The sequence below is a fragment of the Apium graveolens genome, chromosome 1 (genome assembly GCF_009905375.1).
Source record: "Apium graveolens cultivar Ventura chromosome 1, ASM990537v1, whole genome shotgun sequence".
Classification (NCBI taxonomy): Eukaryota; Viridiplantae; Streptophyta; class Magnoliopsida; order Apiales; family Apiaceae; genus Apium; species Apium graveolens.
The window spans coordinates 15,772,545-15,790,639 of record NC_133647.1 but is presented as its reverse complement, the minus strand read 5'-3'; positions in this window follow the sequence as shown (position 1 = coordinate 15,790,639).

Here is an 18,095-nt window from a genome sequence, read left to right as displayed (position 1 = left end):
CTACTTCGTCCCAATATACCGGAGATCTACATTTGCGTCCATAAAGGGCTTCATAAGGTGGCATCCCAATGCTGGCGTGATAACTGTTGTTATAAGCAAACTCTACCAGGGGTAAATGCTCGTCCCAACTTCCTTTGAAATCAATAGCACAAACACGTAGCATGTCCTCGATTGTCTGGATCGTTCTTTCACTTTGGCCTTCCGTTTGGGGGTGATAGGCCGTACTCATATTCAATCTTGTTCCCAAACATTCTTGAAAACTCTTCCAGAATCTTGAATTAAATCTTGGATCTCTATCAGATACGATAGACACTGGAACTCCATGACGAACTACGATCTCTTTCAAGTACATATGAACTAACTTGTCGAGCAAAAATCTTTCATTTATAGGTAGAAAATGAGCTAACTTGGTAAGTCTATCTACTATAACCCAAATGGCATCATGATTAGTCCTTGTCCTTGGTAATCCAACTATGAAATCCATGGTAATATGTTCCCACTTCCACTCTGGAATCTCCAATGGATGTAGCAATCCGCTTAGTCTCTGATGCTCTGCTTTAACTCTCTGACAGGTATAGCATTTGCTAACCCATTCCGCAATTTCCCTCTTCATATCTGGCCACCAATAATTCTTCTTTAAATCTCTGTACATTTTGGTACTCCCTGGATGGATGGAATATCTTGAACTATGTGCCTCTTGTAAAATTTCATTTTTCAGCTTCTTTACTGGTGGAATCCAAATTCTTGAAGAAAACCTAAGAATACCTTGATCATCTTGTTGCGTGCATAATTCCTCACCTACCAAACTATTTATATCTTGATCCATTACCTCTTTCTGGCATTTCTTTATTTTCTCCAATAACTCCGGTTGGAAAATCATACTGTACACTTTTGCTTCCTCAGGCTTGTAAATTCTAATCTCCAATTCCAATTTTTGAAATTCTTTATATATCTCTTCAGGTACGGATAACACATTTAACCTTTCCTTCCGACTTAACGCATCTGCTACGACGTTCGCCTTACCGGGATGATAATTAATCGAGCAATCATAATCCTTGATCAATTCTAACCATCTCCTTTGTCTCATATTAAGTTCCTTCTGGGTAAATATATATTTCAAACTTTTGTGATCCGTGAAAATCTCACACTTTTCTCCATACAAATAATGTCTCCAAATCTTCAAAGCGAAAACTATAGCTGCTAACTCCAAATCATGAGTTGGGTACTTCTGTTCATGTGGTTTCAATTACCTTGACGCATATGCAATCACCTTGTCATGCTGCATAAGAACACATCCTAATCCTTTGTAAGAAGCATCACTATAAATTACGAAATTCCCTTGATCGTTTGGAAGTGACAAAACAGGTGCCGTGATTAATCTCCGCTTCAATTCCTGAAAACTTTCTTCGCACTTGTCATTCCATATAAACTTTTCATTCTTTCGTGTAAGCTTTATCAATGGTGTTGCAATTCTTGAGAAATTCTAAACGAATCGTCGATAATATCCTGCCAATCCCAAGAAACTTCTTACCTCAGTGGGTGTTCTCGGTCTTTCCCAATTCATAATTGCCTCGATCTTTGCCGGGTCCACTTTGATCCCTTCATTACTGACTATGTGTCCTAAGAACTGAACTTCCTGTAGCCAAAACTCACACTTCGACAATTTAGCATATAACTTTTTTTTCCTTAAAATCTCCAAAGCCGTCCTTAAATGTTCCGCATGATCCTCCTCCGTCTTTGAATAGATCAAAATATCGTCTATAAATACTATAACGAACTTGTCCAAATATTCCTTGAAAATTCTGTTCATCAGGTCCATAAACGCTGCTGGGGCGTTGGTCAATCCAAAAGACATTACTAGAAATTTATAATGCCCATACCTTGTTCTGAAAGCTGTCTTTGGTATATCTTCTGGTTTGATCTTCAGTTGATGATATCCCGATCTTAAATCGATTTTGGAGAAATACTTGGCTCCCTTCAATTGGTCAAACAAATCATCAATTCTGGGTAACGGATACTTATTCTTGATTGTCAACTTGTTGAGCTCCCTATAGTTGATGCACAGTCTCATGCTTCCATCCTTCTTCTTGACAAATAATACCGGTGCACGCCACGGGGATACGCTGGGTCTGATTACTCATTTCTCTAACAATTCCTGTAATTGCTTTGCTAGCTCTTTCATCTCAACAGGCGCCATTCTGTACGGGGCCTTGGATACTGGTTCGGTTCCAGGTGCTAATTCGATTGCAAATTCAATTTCTCTATCTGGAGGAAGTCCTGGTAACTCGTCGGGAAACACATTTGGAAATTCCTTCACAACTGGAATATCTTAAAGTTTTGCTGGCTCCTGACTTCTGTCGATCACATATGCTACGAAATGCTCACATCCTTGTCGTAGTAACTTCTTGGCTTGAATCATCGTTAAGAACTTCTTTACTTGCTTCTGTCCCTTGAACGTTACTATTCTTTCGTCTGGCATTTTCACCGTTACTTTCTTATTTCGACAATCTATCTGAGCATCATGCTTAGATAACCAATCCATCCCTAATATAACGTCAAATTCTCCTAACTTAAACGGTATCAAATCTACACAAAACTTACTACCAGAAATCTCAGTCTCACAATTCCCACAAACTTGGTTAACAGTTACACGTTCTTGATTTACTAATTCCACAGTCATTATTTCATTTAAATACCCAACTGGACAATTTAACTTACTAACAAAATCTTGTGAAACAAACGATCGAGTTGCTCCCGAATCTATTAACACTTTGGTACATAAAGAATTTACATTAAGCGTACCTGCCACGACATCCGTATCCTGGATCGCATCCTTCACCGACATGTCAAAAACTCTAGCCCTCGGAATCTCATTCACTGTTGGGGTAGATCCCATAATCCTTAATGCATTACTGACTGGGGCTGGTGTCTTGCAATCCCTGGCCATATGTCCTGGCTTTCCACAGTTGAAGCATGTAAATCCAATGGCTGGAACCTTCACTGCTAGATTTCGGATAGGTTGATCCTTATTTGCTGGCTCTCTTGCTGGCTGATTTCGGCACTCCCTCGAGTAGTGCCCTTTCTGGTTGCATTTAAAACATACCACATTCAACTTGTTACAAACTCCTCCATGCTTCTTTCCACATACTTGACAATCTGGAAAAGTTAATCTCAACTGATTCGGCTGATTCACATTAGCTGGACGATTGCCCTGGCCTTCGCCTCCTGCATTTTGTCTCCTGAAATTAAAATTTCTCCCTGGCTGAAACTTGCCCTTCTTAAAATTTGGAAACTTCCCTGTTTGTGACTGACCCTCACTTCCCTCAACTTTCCTTTTCTTACTTTCCTTATCTTTCTGGAACATCTCACTCTCTGTCAATCATAGCCTTCTGTATAACCCCGACATAGGTATCCAATTCAAAAATAGCTACCTTCCCTATGATCCATGGTTTCAAGCCTTGCTGGAATCTCTTAGCTTTCTTTCTATCAGTATCAACATACGACGGCACATACCTTGACAATTCCTCAAACTTCCCCTCATAATCTGTTACCGACATGTTTCCTTGCTTTAATTCTAAAAACTTCAGCTCCATTTAATCCTGAACAAACTGAGGAAAATACTTTTCTAAAAACAATTCCTTAAACCTTTCCCAAGTAATAACATCTGTGCTTTCCAATGTCTTTACCATCTCCCACCAATAGGTGGCCTCATTCTTCAGATAGTAACTTGTAAATTCAACCTTCTGCTCCTCTTTCACTTTTACCAAGGCAAATGCCTTCTCTATTTCCTTTAACCACACATTTGCTTCAATTGGCTCTAAGGAACCCTTGAATTCTGGTGGGTTTATTGCCTGAAAAGTTTTGAAAGTTACCTGGGGATTGGTCTGTCTCTGCTGTTGTTGTGCCAGGTGAACTGTTTGTTGGGCCAAGATTTGAAGAATCTGGGCTATTGCTGGGTCCATGGGTCCTGGGTTCACATTCTGGTTTGTATCATCTTGGTTGTTATTGTTGTTGTTGTTGGTTTCTTCATTCTGGGTGTTGGTGCGGGTATTTCTTCTGGGAGGCATTTTCTGTAAAGAATCAATCAATTTATTTAGCTTTTGAATCAAATCTTTGTATAAAATAAAAGTTTTGTAAAATAGGAATATCTCTTTTTGAAAACAGTTGTAACTAAGTAAATTACATGCTTCTTTACAGAATATAAACAGTTATGGAACACAAGGTACATGGTATCACAGGGTATACTGGTGCAGTAAAACAGGTGCAATAAAGTAAATGACAGTGTTGGAAAGGAAAAAGGTACTGATATATAGATCAAAAGTTTTAGGTAGTACAAGCGTAAAGATGTTTCGAAAGTAAAAGCAAAAAGGGTACAACCACCTACTCACTAGTCAGCATCGCTAGTCTATAAATATAACTCAAAAGTCTACTGATACACACTACACACTACTGTACATACTACACAATCATAACAACACTGCTCAGCATCTCCATCTCTGAATCTCTGGCTCATGGAAAATCTGGACCTCCTATCTCCTCAAGCTCCTCTAGAACCAACTTAGCCCACTCCACTAGGAAATCAGGGGTGATGTCCTCATGTGTAGCCTCAGCAATCCTCACAGCAGCTGCTCTATGAAACGTCTGGAGCCTCTCCCTAAGTCGCCTCTCACCACTCCCAATCTCTCTGGTACACATGATATGCAATAACTCCTGGATCTGACCCTGTAGGAATCGCTGCTCCATAAGGCAAGCCTCAAACTGATGATATGGGACAGGATAGGAAGAGAACTGGAAAGGTACTCCTGTGACTGAATAACTAGTAAAGCCTGAATCAGCAGGTGGGGGTCCTCTAACAGGTGGCCTCATGCCTGGAGGTGGAATGGCCTGCAATGGTACGGGCTGCAACACCGGTGGAGGTAGAATAGCCAATGCTGGTGGAATAACAGGACGTGGATCCGATGCTGGTGCTCCAACTGAAGGCTCTGAGTGATCAGCTGATACGGGAATAAAAGAGTCGGCCATCTCTGCTATCTGAAATTATATCGTAATATAAGAATCTCGTACCACGACGCAACCTATACTAATACCGGTTATACCATAACACTCAACCTCTCGACGTTCTATCATCCTATACCTTACTTCTAATCCTATCCCTCTACCCATTCCCGTCAACCTAGGCTTGTGTCAGTGACTTATAACCTGTAGCTCTGATACCAAACCTGTGGCGCCCTCCAAACCCAGGTCAGAAGTTTGGGGTCCACACATACACCTTAATTATAACCTGCTTATAACAATAATAAAGATAATAATAATATATGCAGTGACCCTACTTAACAACCACCACGGACCGCAACAGGTTAAAGTATGCACACAAGCCAAACACACTAATATATTACAAACCGTTCAAATCCCAACTATTTCAAACTCAAACTGAGTATTAAACATTATTACAAACTTTTACAAACTTAAATTATCCCAAAAGAAGCCTACTAGCTCAACTTTCTCAACCTGAACCCTTAGCTCTCGTGCTGGACTGGGGATCCTCGCTACCAACTGGTTCCTTTTTAACTAGAAAGAATATAAACAACATCACACAAATGAGCTAACTAGCTCAGCAAGTCACAATGACAAAACTGAGAATAATGATCATCAGGTGAATATGATTATGATATCAAGTGAACATTGGATTATGATTTAGAATTGGATATTATACTTTTAATTTAAAAACCAAGGTTAGGCTACTGATCAGTCACGCACTAACCCCGAGCAAGGCACACAACATTGCTCTAACTACTGGATCCAAGGCACACATTGGCCTAACTTGACCTTTATATGGTCTGACCACGAATCTGGTCCACAATTTTATAAAAACAATCCAATTCTAACATAATAACAGAATATGCAATAATAAACAATAACCAAAATCATTAACAACAATAAATGTTTAACAATGAAAGGGTTTCAATCCTTATAAGGATCAATAAGGCAATTTAAAAGCTTGGATGCTGGGTAATGAAGGAATTGGATAACAAAGGAATCAACATTTCAGGGTTTCAAAGATTTGGGCTTTCAATGCATAGGATACAATGATTGAATGTACAAGTAATTCAGTTCAGTGTTTGGGATTTTGTTTGCATGTATTTGTGGAGTAGTATCATATACTTGAGGTTCGTGTTGTATACAACAATCAATGGTCTAGAAAGAATAAGGTTCATGGCTTAAGAACAATAACTGGAATCAGAGTTTAGGTTTCAGTGCTTCAAAGCACTTGCAATATCAACAAGACTATCACGTATTACAATATTTCGAGAAAGTTTGGAATACTTGCCTGATATTAGCTTACTACACTGCACTCGCTTCCAATCACAAGCGTCTTACTCCTCAACTATCTGTTTTCCTTTCCTACGTGTTGCCTCTTCTGCTCACATATCATAAGCATCTATCAATAATTTACTCATGGAATTCTATTCAACGCATACTTCTATCTACCCTTCGTTTTACCCAAATCCGATTAACGGATTGAAAGTTATGCAATAATCAAGTAAACACAGAATATATAGACCGATAGTCAATTAACAAGTCACATATAGCATATAATACATCACGTAATCAATGATATATCATTTATAAAGAAGTCTCGGGTCATAAATAGGCTTTCTGGTATTTAAAATGATTTTTTAAACATTTTTCAGAATTAAAACGGGTCGTTGGATCAATTTCAGGTTAATAAACAGGGTTCGGTTGGCCAATTCTGGCTCCGAAATAATTTTAGAATAATTATCGAGCCTTGGAAATAATTTAGAATAATATTTTAAAGCTCGAAACTATTTTTCAGAATTTTTAAATCATTTTTAAATAATTAAATCTAATTAAATAATTAATTAAAATCAATTAATAATTAATTAAATCAATTAATCAATTAATTTTCGAATTAATTGACCAATTAATCAATTAGAAATTAACTGAAATTAATTAACTAATTAATTTAGATTTATTTGTGAATTAAAAATAATTTTCAGAATTAAAATAATAATTTTTAGAATTTTCAGAAATTAAAAACGAATTTTTATAATAAAAATAAATAGGAAATATGATTTTTAAACATTTTTAAAATAGAAATCCAATTTTTGCAAAGTCTGGAAACTACAGGGACCAAACTGCATCGTTTTCAAAACTATAGGTACTAAACTGTAATTTTCCAGGGGGTCGCCGGAAAATAGTCGGGGATGGCCGGAGAACACGTTCCCTGCGTCCTCACCCCACCAACACCTCCAGATCACATCTACAGGTTACCAGGAACACAACCATGCAATCAAAACAACCTAACAATCCCTGAGTTGGCCGTGAAATTTTCCAGTTTCCGGCGAACATCGGAAAACTTCAAAACACAACTCCCTTCTCTACAGACCTCGTTGGTTCATGAAACTTATACGACTAGATTGCAAATTTCACAGAGAACACAACCCACTATAACACAACATCAATCTATCACAGAATAAGAAACCCCCAAATTTCAATTAAGAACATTCATACGGGTTATAAACCCTAATTTTAAAATTCGAAAATCAAACTCAAATTTGAACATGTTATTGAACTCCAAATCAGACGTATGACATATGAAAATCATCAGGAAAACAAGCTCTACAACATGCAATCATCAAATCATACAAACAATCATCCGAACAAAAATTCATATTTTTAATAAAATAAATTTGAAAATAAATAAATTTTTAGAAAAATAACCTTGATTTCAGCAGGTGTATGGATTACAGAATCTGGTAGAGCTCTTCAAGACCTTCAGATTGGTTACTCGAGCTTTCCAAACCGAATTCAATAACACCTCCAAATGCTTGTTTGATTCTTAGAACAGTTTTAGGAAATTAGGGTTTTTCTCCGAAAATATAAAATTATCTGTCTGCAATTGATTTTGATACGAAATAAAATACGGTGAAAGGCTATTTATAATTACGGAAAATTAGTATCCCGTTGGATCATTCCGGATATAAAACGGTACGTTTATTTGTAAAAACTGATCCAAACGGTATCGGTTTTCGGGATAATTATCCAAATCAGTACAATTTGTACTGCGGTCTTCGTCTCAGTGCCTGATTACACGTATTACGAAGTGATAATTGTGATAGTTTAATAAAAAGCTCCCGTTTATCGAAAATACGGGTTTTATTGATTTACCGAAATGAATATTGTATCGAAAATGTTGCGCCGGGACCCGCGCAGGACAAACCGTACGCCGGATCGAAAAAGTCGAAACATGGAAAATGCTCGGAATATTACAATTAGGTTAGGAAGGAGTTCTCGAAAGAGTTTCGGGTTCCAAAAACGTAACAACGGTTGACGTCGGTTGGTTCCCGTTTTTATAAAATAGATTTTAATTACCCGGAAAAAGATTTTAGAAATTTCAGATGATTCTTATAAATCCATAAACCAACATAAAAATAATTAGGAAGATATGACAATTATCTATATTTTATTTTGGACATATAAAAATTAAAATACTCAATTAATATTATTTTTGAATAACCAAGTACAGATAACACTTTAACAATTAACTCACAGAATAGATACTGAACACACATTATAATTATATAATAGCAAAAATAATTACACGATATATACCGGATATTACAAGAAGCCTAGTAGGATACCATATGTTGTTTAATTTCTTGTCAAGTACTAAAGGCTGGCCACCTTCTGTACTAACTATGCAATAGAACAAGTGTTCATGATCATAGTGATCTCTCAACAAATTCCTTTACTTCTATATGATGGATCAAGCTTTCGAAGATGGAAGCAGCTAAAGGAAGTAGTATCAGTACGGTGGTATTCCGATTCTAACGCGTTAGTGATACTAAGGTTGACGTGGTTATTAAAAGGTTATAGAACGCTAACAAGCAAAAGTATAACCAGTATAATATTAGGAACGGAAGGTAGTAGCGATTACGAACTGGAAAAGAATGGGTATTGAGAAGCAAAAGCTCTAATGTTAAAAGCTATAATGAGAGTCTGTGCAATAGGCTTGAAAGAATTTGGAATGATCACTTAACGCGGATTGAGTTTTCTCACGACAATAGATCATATGTCATTATCGAGATGTCGCCTTATGAGATCCTTGAGGGAAGACTATGTCGATCTCCCTTATGTTAGGATGAAGTTGTAGAGCGCAAGATGCTCGGACCTGCAGTAGTCCAAAGGACCAAGAATATAATAGATCTAATCAGAGGACGGATGGGAGTAGCCCAAGATGGACATAAGAAGTATGCTGATTTGATAATGCAAGGACAAAGAGTATGAAGGAGGGAACCTTGTATTGTTAAAAGTATTCCCTTAAAAAGGAATTGATGATGGTTGGAAAGAAAGGAAAGTTTAAGTCCACGAATTGTTGGACCCTTGGATATATTAAGATGTATTGGGAAGTTAGCATATGAGCTATCCCTACCCCCGAACATGTAGCAAGTCATAACGTGTTTCACGTATCAATGTTAAGGAAGTGTAATTCGGATGCCAGATAAATAGGGGCATATGAGCTCATAGATATGCAACCAGACGTAACCTATATGGAGCAACCAGAAAGGGTTATAGACAGAAAAAGGGACAAGTGCTTAGGAGAAGGGTTATCAAACTATTTAGAGTTTGATGGAAGAACCACAATGTGGGAAAATTTACTTGAGAGTTAGAAAGTGCAATGCTAAGAGAGTATCCCTATTCATTTTCTATCTGATTCCGGGACGGAATCCTTTTAAGGAGGGGAGACTGTAATAACCCCAAATTTTGGAATTTTTGAAACCCTTATGAATAGTGCTTTTTGCTGATTATGCTGAATAAGAAAACTTTTCATACCACACTATGTAGGGGTTCTTTTATTGATCTTCTGAGATATTATTAGTACTCTATGTGGTATATAAGTGTATGTAAAGATCGTCAGAATCCAAATCCGAACACTTTGATTTTTCCCGAAAATCCACCAGATACCGAAAGAATTGAGTATAAGGTAACAGGATAAAAAGGATTTAAATTCAAGGATTATAAGAGTGGATCATAAAAGGAATATAATGTATTGAGAAGGGTTAAGGAAACCCAAGTAATAAGATCCCGGGTATGATCCCTCAAACGATAAACGAAAACGAAAGTTAAGCGAACCGTATAACAGATCAGTGTTCATTAGCCAAGTAATTAGAAGCTAATCAAAGAGGTTAGTGAGGATGATGTCATCAAACCAACAAGAAGAGGACAAGTGTGGAGGGTGACATCACATGATGACCAAAGCTTGACATAAGGGAAGGAAGTGTGGTTGATTTATAACCACATAATTTTTCATGGTTAAAAATGATTAAAACAAAACAAAAAATCAACCAACCAAGGCAAAATCAAAACAAATCACAAAAAACACAAAATCTCTTCCCTTTTCTTCATCTTTGCTCTCGGCTTTCAAGGAAAAAGCAAGGAAGAAAAATCCAAAGTCCAAGCTTCACTCAAGCATAAATTCCATGGCTTATTTTATGGATTCTACATTTCATAACTTAGCTTGGGTATGATTTTAAGCTCTTGATTCAAATGGATTCATAGCTAATTAATTCACCAAAGATTAGGGTGAATAGTGTTTTCAAATTCTAACTTTGTGTTTCTTGATTTCATTAGCAAGACCAAGGTTATATAAGGATATATCAAGGTTCTTTGAGGCTCCCTAGTAACTTTCCACCCTCCAAGAAAGGTATAAATCTTCACACCCTTTAGTAATAAGTTTGAATGTTGAAGTTTGGAGATGGTTTGGATGGATGAGTAGTAATTTGAATGATAAGCATGATTCGAGCTTAATTGTTAAGTAGTTTAGTTGAATTTAGAGGTGTTATACTATATGATTGGATTGAGATCCTTGAGCTTATTATGACTGAAATCAGTAGCATTGAAGTGTATCTTGACTCTTTGTTGATTGTGAGTTGATTGTGAGATGATTTGGAGTGGTTTAAATTTGGGTAATCGCGTAAACATAGCCGTCGTAATGTCCGATTTAGTTTAGGCTGTTTTTGTTCTTAACATCAGAACCCTTTCACTCACTGTTAGGTTTTGACCATTGCCATTTGTAGATAGCTCATGTTACGATCTTCGTTTTGATATGTGGTACGCTTGAATCCGATGTACGGTTTAGGAGAAACGACCGTTTTAAGTAACGGCGTTTCGCGACCGAACCATTACCCCTCGCCTTACTTTGAAACCTTGGTTAAGGACCTTAAATGACTAATTGGGGTATGAAACATTTATGTAAAGTGGATTAGGCAGTTGTTAAGGTACTCGCGAAAGAATCGCCTTAAAACCCTTAATGGTTAATTTATTAAAAATGGTGGAGCTGAGGGTACTCGAGCGACTTAAGTGAATCGTTAAGTGCAAAAGCGAACGTTAGGGTCTAATTGGTTAAAGTATAGATTCATAAGCGACTTTGGTTTAATTCCAACTTATATGTTGTTTATAGGTTACCAGACTCGTCCCAAGCCATTTGTAACCCCCAGTCGCTCAGGCAAGTTTTTTACCCGTATAACTGTTGTTGTGATGTATATGTGATCTTGTGATAAATGCATATTTGTTATTAGCAAATTCTTGCGATATATTGTAGCATGTGATATGGTATATATGCATGCCTGTTTCATATTCTTGATTTACAAATCTGTTGGTTCAAATGCTTATTAGTTGCATAATACCTATGCTAGAGATAAGCGGTATTTGCGTATACCCTTAGTATAGGGGAGCAAAAGGTGAACTTTTTATAAAACCGGGAGGCGAGGCTCCCGAGTATAATATATATATATATATATATATATATATATATGGATAGTTTTTAAAACTATTAATCGAATAAGGTTTATTCGATAATTTATATTATTTAATGAATATTACTTGAATATTCATTCGAGGACTTATGACTCCTTTTATTTTATTTAATGAATATTATTTCGAATATTTATTCGAGGGCTTATGACTCAGTTTATATTATTTAATGAATATTATTTGAATATTCATTTGAGGACCTATGACTCCGATTATTTGCTGAGATATATACTTTATTTTACTAAAGAATAAGGTGTCGATAATCAAACTTATCTTTGATTATTCAAATAAAGATAGTACTTTCGTATAAGTATATCTTTGGTTATTTAATACTCATTTCAAGTATAAGTTTTACAACTTCTACCTCAATTATTTGTATAAAGATTATTATTTATGGGAATATTATTTAAATAATAATATTCAGATATTTTTTAATATATTGGGACTGATTTACTTTATTAAATCAGCATTACTCCAAACATTCTTTAAAGTATTTTCGAGTCTTTAAAATGATTTTTAAAAGTTAGAGCGGATCCCAAAACTCATTTTTATATATTTAAGATCTTCCGTTTTAAAGGGGATTTAAATACTTGCTCAAAACCAGAGGGATCCGGCTCTGTGGTGTATTTTATATTCGCAACAAGGTTGCGGTTTTGGTAAATGAATTGATTACTTACCCAACGTTCGGGAAGTACGTCCATCTATCGAGTCGGCATAAGCAACATGGGCTCAGTGGGCATCCATGATAGTGTAAGTGGCTCAGTGAGAGTCCATCAAATGCGTAAGTGGCTGAGTGGCAGTCCAGCATAAGGTCCTATTGCGACCAGGGTGATGACCAGTGGGGAATTCGTCCATCTACTAGTAGAAAAGGTTACTTATTAGTATCTTTGCCTGATCAGCAAGATACTGGGTTTATGCCACAATTCTTTTCCTTTCCAAAAATTCATTGGATGTTACAAACTCTGTTCATACTTTACGTGACAGAGGTTTTCAGGAAATGTATAAAGAGATATATATGTGGATATATATATCGGGACTTAATGAAGTATATCATAACTTCATTTCATTCAATAATACTTCAAAGATTTAATCTATTCAAATCTTGTCTTATAGTCTCATCTATGTGATGAACTGTTGAAAGCTCATTATACCTTGAACGGTGGTAGTTCAAGTAGTATTCGGATATAAGTCTATTGGAGTATCTTGTAACTTCATCTTTTAAACTTATATCTAGTAAATGATTATATTGTGCATGTCAAAGATTTTCGGAAAAATGTTGAGACAAGGTTAGATATATGAGATCACCTTGCAACGATATTTTATATAGTTATAAACGGGAACTCTGTGTATATTATACATGTCAGAGGATTTCAAAGATTGTGAAAAGTATATATGTATATATATACTGAATATTTTGTGACTTGGTCGCGTTAAGATATCAGCTTGGTTCATTTCTTCTTGACCAAGACTTTCATGAGTACTATGAGAATGCTCATATATTGTAAATCATTATACATATTATTTTGGTGGGCTTGTTGCTCACCCTTGCTTTCTTCTTTCATCACACAACATCAGATAGACAAGATGAACAGGACCAAGCTCCCAATTCGCGAGCGGATAGGAAAACGTTCCGCAGTTTCCTACAGGCGTTGATGTCGCTGTAGCTGAGGTAGGAACTACCAATAGGCTAGGCTTTCAACTTTTGATGTACCAGATTATGTATATTTATGAATTGTAATAATGGCAAAGAAATGTAAATTTATTCAGAAACCCTTTTGAGGTGTAATGGCTTATAATTGTGGAATAAAATGACTTGTGTTATTTTTTTGGGTATTCATCTCTGAGACTATAACTTGCGGTGTGTGTGTTTATTGTGGAGTCATAGTACAGAGTAGTTGATTATTTATTAAGATTGGGTGTTATTAAGGGAAATGGAACTCGTGACAACCCGGATCCCAGACCCCGGATTTGGGGGTGTTACAAACATTGTTGTGGAATCTATACATGTTGTGTTTGATGATAAAAAGATTGAAGGACTGATAGATGGAGATTACCATGAGAGCCTCAAATTCGACAATATGGAGATGGTTAGTGATGACAGTGATGATGAGAGTGATCAAGAAACAGTGTCTAAAGATAATGCAGAAAAATCTACCACCAATGAAGCACAAAACTCAACATCCGTCGAGTTGCATAATGCTTTATCCGTCAGAAGGCAATCTGTGTTATCCAACGGAAGACAACCTGCCTCATCCGTCGGTACTCAAAATTCACCATCCGTCGGGTTATCAAAAGGAGCAGGAGGTCAAGACAGATCACCTATAGAAAATTCCCCTTTCTCAAATCAAAGATCCACAAACTCAGGGGGAGTTTCTAGCAAACAAAACTCAATCACACATCAAGACAATCATGAGGTCTCTTCATCTAGAGCTAATCTACCTCAACAAAGGAAATGGACAAAAGATCACCCATTTGAGCTTATCATTGGTGATGTTTCTTCTAGAGTTCAAACAAGAAGAGCAACTCAGGAAGAATGTCTATACAGCAGCTTTCTGTCAAAGGAAGAACCAAAGAAGGTAGAAGAAGCTTTGTTGGATCCTGATTGGATTTTAGCTATACAGGGGGACCTAAACCAATTTGAAAAGAATAATGTATGGAAGCTGGTACCCAAGCCTAAAGGAAAGAATCCAATAGACACCAAGTGGGTATTCAGAAACAAGATGGATGAAAATGGCATAGTAATCAGGAATAAAGCTAGATTGGTTGCTAAGGGTTATTGTCAGCAAGAAGGAATAGATTTTGATGAAAGTTTTGCTCCTGTTGCAAGACTTGAAGCCATCAGAATCTTCTTAGCCTATGTAGCCCATGCCAATTTCAAGGTCTATCAAATGGATGTCAAAAGTGCCTTTCTAAATGGAGATTTGGAGGAAGAAGTGTATGTTAGTCAACCTCCTGGTTTTGAAGATCCAAATTTTCCAGAATATGTCTATTATCTTCTGAAAGCACTTTATGGACTGAAGCAAGCACCTAGAGCCTGGTATGACACTTTATCAAAGTTTCTTTTGGAAAATCATTTCACAAGAGGTACTGTAGATAAAACTTTATTTTTCAGAAATGTTAATGGCTCTAGTATACTTGTTCAAATCTATGTAGATGATATTATTTTTGGCTCTACAGATGAGAAACTTTGCAAAAAGTTTGCCAAATTGATGCAAAGTAAGTATGAAATGAGTATGATGGGAGAACTAACTTACTTTCTTGGTTTGCAAGTTAAGCAAGTTAGTGATGGAATATTCATTAGTCAAACTAAATATATTTTTGATCTTTTAAAGAAGTTTGATCTAATGGATTGCACATTTGTAAAAACTCACATGGCCACTGCAACTAAGCTTGAATTAAACACTACTGAAAAGTTTATGGATATTTCAAGTTACAGAGGCATGGTTGGCTCACTTATGTACTTAACAGCTAGTAGGCCAGATATAATGTTTGCTACATGTTTATGTGTTAGATTTCATGCTGATCCTAGAGAATCTCACTTGATAGCTATTAAGAGAATTTTCAGATATCTCAAGGGAACACCAAAACTTGGCATTTGGTACCCTAGAGATTCTGGTTTTGATCTAACTGGTTATTCAGATGCAGATTATGCAGGTTGTAGAATTGATAGAAAGAGCACAACAGGAACTTGTCAATTTTTAGGAAACAAGCTTGTGTCCTGGTTCAGTAAAAAGCAAAATTCAGTTTCTACTTCAACAGCTGAAGCTGAATATATTGTTGCTGACAGTTGATGTGCACATATTTTATGGATGAAAAATCAATTGCTAGACTATGGTTTGCAAGTTGAGAGGATTCCTATTTTCTGTGATAACACAAGTGCAATTGCCATCACTGAGAATCCAATGCAACATTCAAGGACAAAGCACATAGACATCAAGTACCATTTCATAAGGGAACATGTGATAAATGATACTGTGGAATTACATTTTGTTCCTAGTGAAAAGCAACTTGCAGATATCTTTACCAAGCCACTGGATGAATCCACCTTTTTAAGGTTGGTAAGTGAGTTAGGTATGCTTAATTACTCTTAAATTTATCTGAGTTATTTTGCAAGTTGTATTGTAGCCAGAAATTTAGTTGATTTTTAAGTCTTGGATGAAATTTTGGATAAGTCAAAATTTGCATCTCGACGGATGACCCTTATCCATCGAGTTTAGTCATCCGTCAATATACTACTTGCTAATAAAAGTCAATTATTTTTCTGGAATACTTTAGATCTCGACGGATATTAGTTTATCCTCATCCGTCGAATTGTCTAAATCTCAGCCGTTAATTCCCTGAACATTATCTATCGAGTATACTTACAGTTTGTAAGCATTACACGACGGATAATGGGTGGAATTTTTACAGTTTACTTTTAAACGGCTATTTTAGGCAATTTCTATTGGTTAATTTACTTTTCTTTATTATTTTTATCAATTATTTTTGAGATAGTATAAAAGTTTATTTCATTCCAATTGTTTTGTTTTATCATTCTCAAATTCAACTGCTTTTATTTCATTCTCTCTCAAACAAATATTCTTTTTCTCTTCAAGCTTTCATTCTCTAACAATGGCACCTGTAGTAAAGATTATGTCTTAAACTGGGTTCATTTATGAGAAGAACAACTTCACTGCTTTGGTCAATAAGGGTATTCAGCAATCAGAGGACTATCACAAGATGATGGACTTTGTGAAAAATTGCAAGCTAAATTACGCCATGCTGGAGTCACCCACAATCTTCTACGAAGTTGTTGAAGAGATGTGGACCACTGCTATCTACAACTCTGCTGACAAGACCATCACTCTAACCATCAAAGGTAATGAGTTCTGTATCAATAGTGATGTGATAAAAGCATGTTTCAAAATTCCTGATAATAATGTGACTTCACCACACAATGACACTGATATTATCAATACGCTTAATTCCATGCATTATGCACTTCTTACTACTAAACTAAGTGATATTAGGAGATTGGGTCTTAGGAAGGAGTGGAGTTTCTTGTGTAATGTGGTTACTAAAGTTTTCTCTGGAAAAGTCAGTAATTTTGATTCAGTGAATATTTCCATGCTTAACATGCTATACATGCTAGTTACAGATAAATTTTATAATTTCAGTGACCTTGTCTTGTTTGAGTTAGGTTTTAAACTAGGTGAGTTAGCTAAAAGAGGAAAGAATGTGTATTATGCTAGATTTTTCATGTTATTGGCTAACCGTCTATGTCAAGAGATTGTGCTTGAGAACCCAAACAACAAACTGGCTTGTTGGGTTCAAGAGAGAAAACTCATTGCAGATTTGAACAGAGCCAACCATCACAGGGATGTGCCAATGTTCTATTTTCCTGTAATGCAGGCACCTCAGGTAAGTGAGGTAAGTTCATCCATCCCTATAACTATTCCAACCTCCACTATTCTTTGACTTCAGGAGTAGCTATGGCAATTGTGTCAATGACCAAACAGTTGCCTACCAAAGCCTCCAAACCCTCTATAATTTCCAAATCTAAATCAAAGAAAACCCCCTCTGGCATCTCTCAAAAGATGCTAGTTGAAAAATCCACAAAAGCAAAAGAGGGGAGTGTGAAGGAGGGAAAGTCAGGTGAGGGAAGGGGTGAACATCAAAGAAACCCCAAGAATAAGGATGGAGAGTTGAGTGAATCCCAGCCTAGCCACACTGCAGTTTCCCAATAAACTGCAGTGCTTAAGAAGGATAAAAGCTCACTTCTAGCTGCATCCTCCCAAAAGGATGCAGTTATTGAACAAAGCTATCAGCCAAGAGCACAGGCCAAAAGGGTTAGGGACACAAGCTCACCCCAAACTTACACAAGAAAGAAGAAATCCAAAACCTCTGGGGATACACAGGGCACACACACAGTGTAAACTGGTGCTAAAGACACAGTCCCTGCACTCTCTCAAATTCAGTTTGATGTGGCTCCAATAAATGTGGAGTCACAGCCAAAATCTCTAATAATAGAAGCATCTGAAACACCATACTCACCAACAAATTCTCTGGAAGTGGATATGATAAACACTTCAATTCATGATTCCCCTTCTTTAACTCTATTGGGGAAGCCAAAATCTAGTGCAAGTGAGCATCATCTTTTAGATGATTTGTTGGCTCACTTGCCAATTCTTTCAGATACTATTATGACATATGTGCATCAAATATCTTCAATCAACACAGAGTCAATAATAGTTTCTCTTCCCACCTCATTCATTTCTACT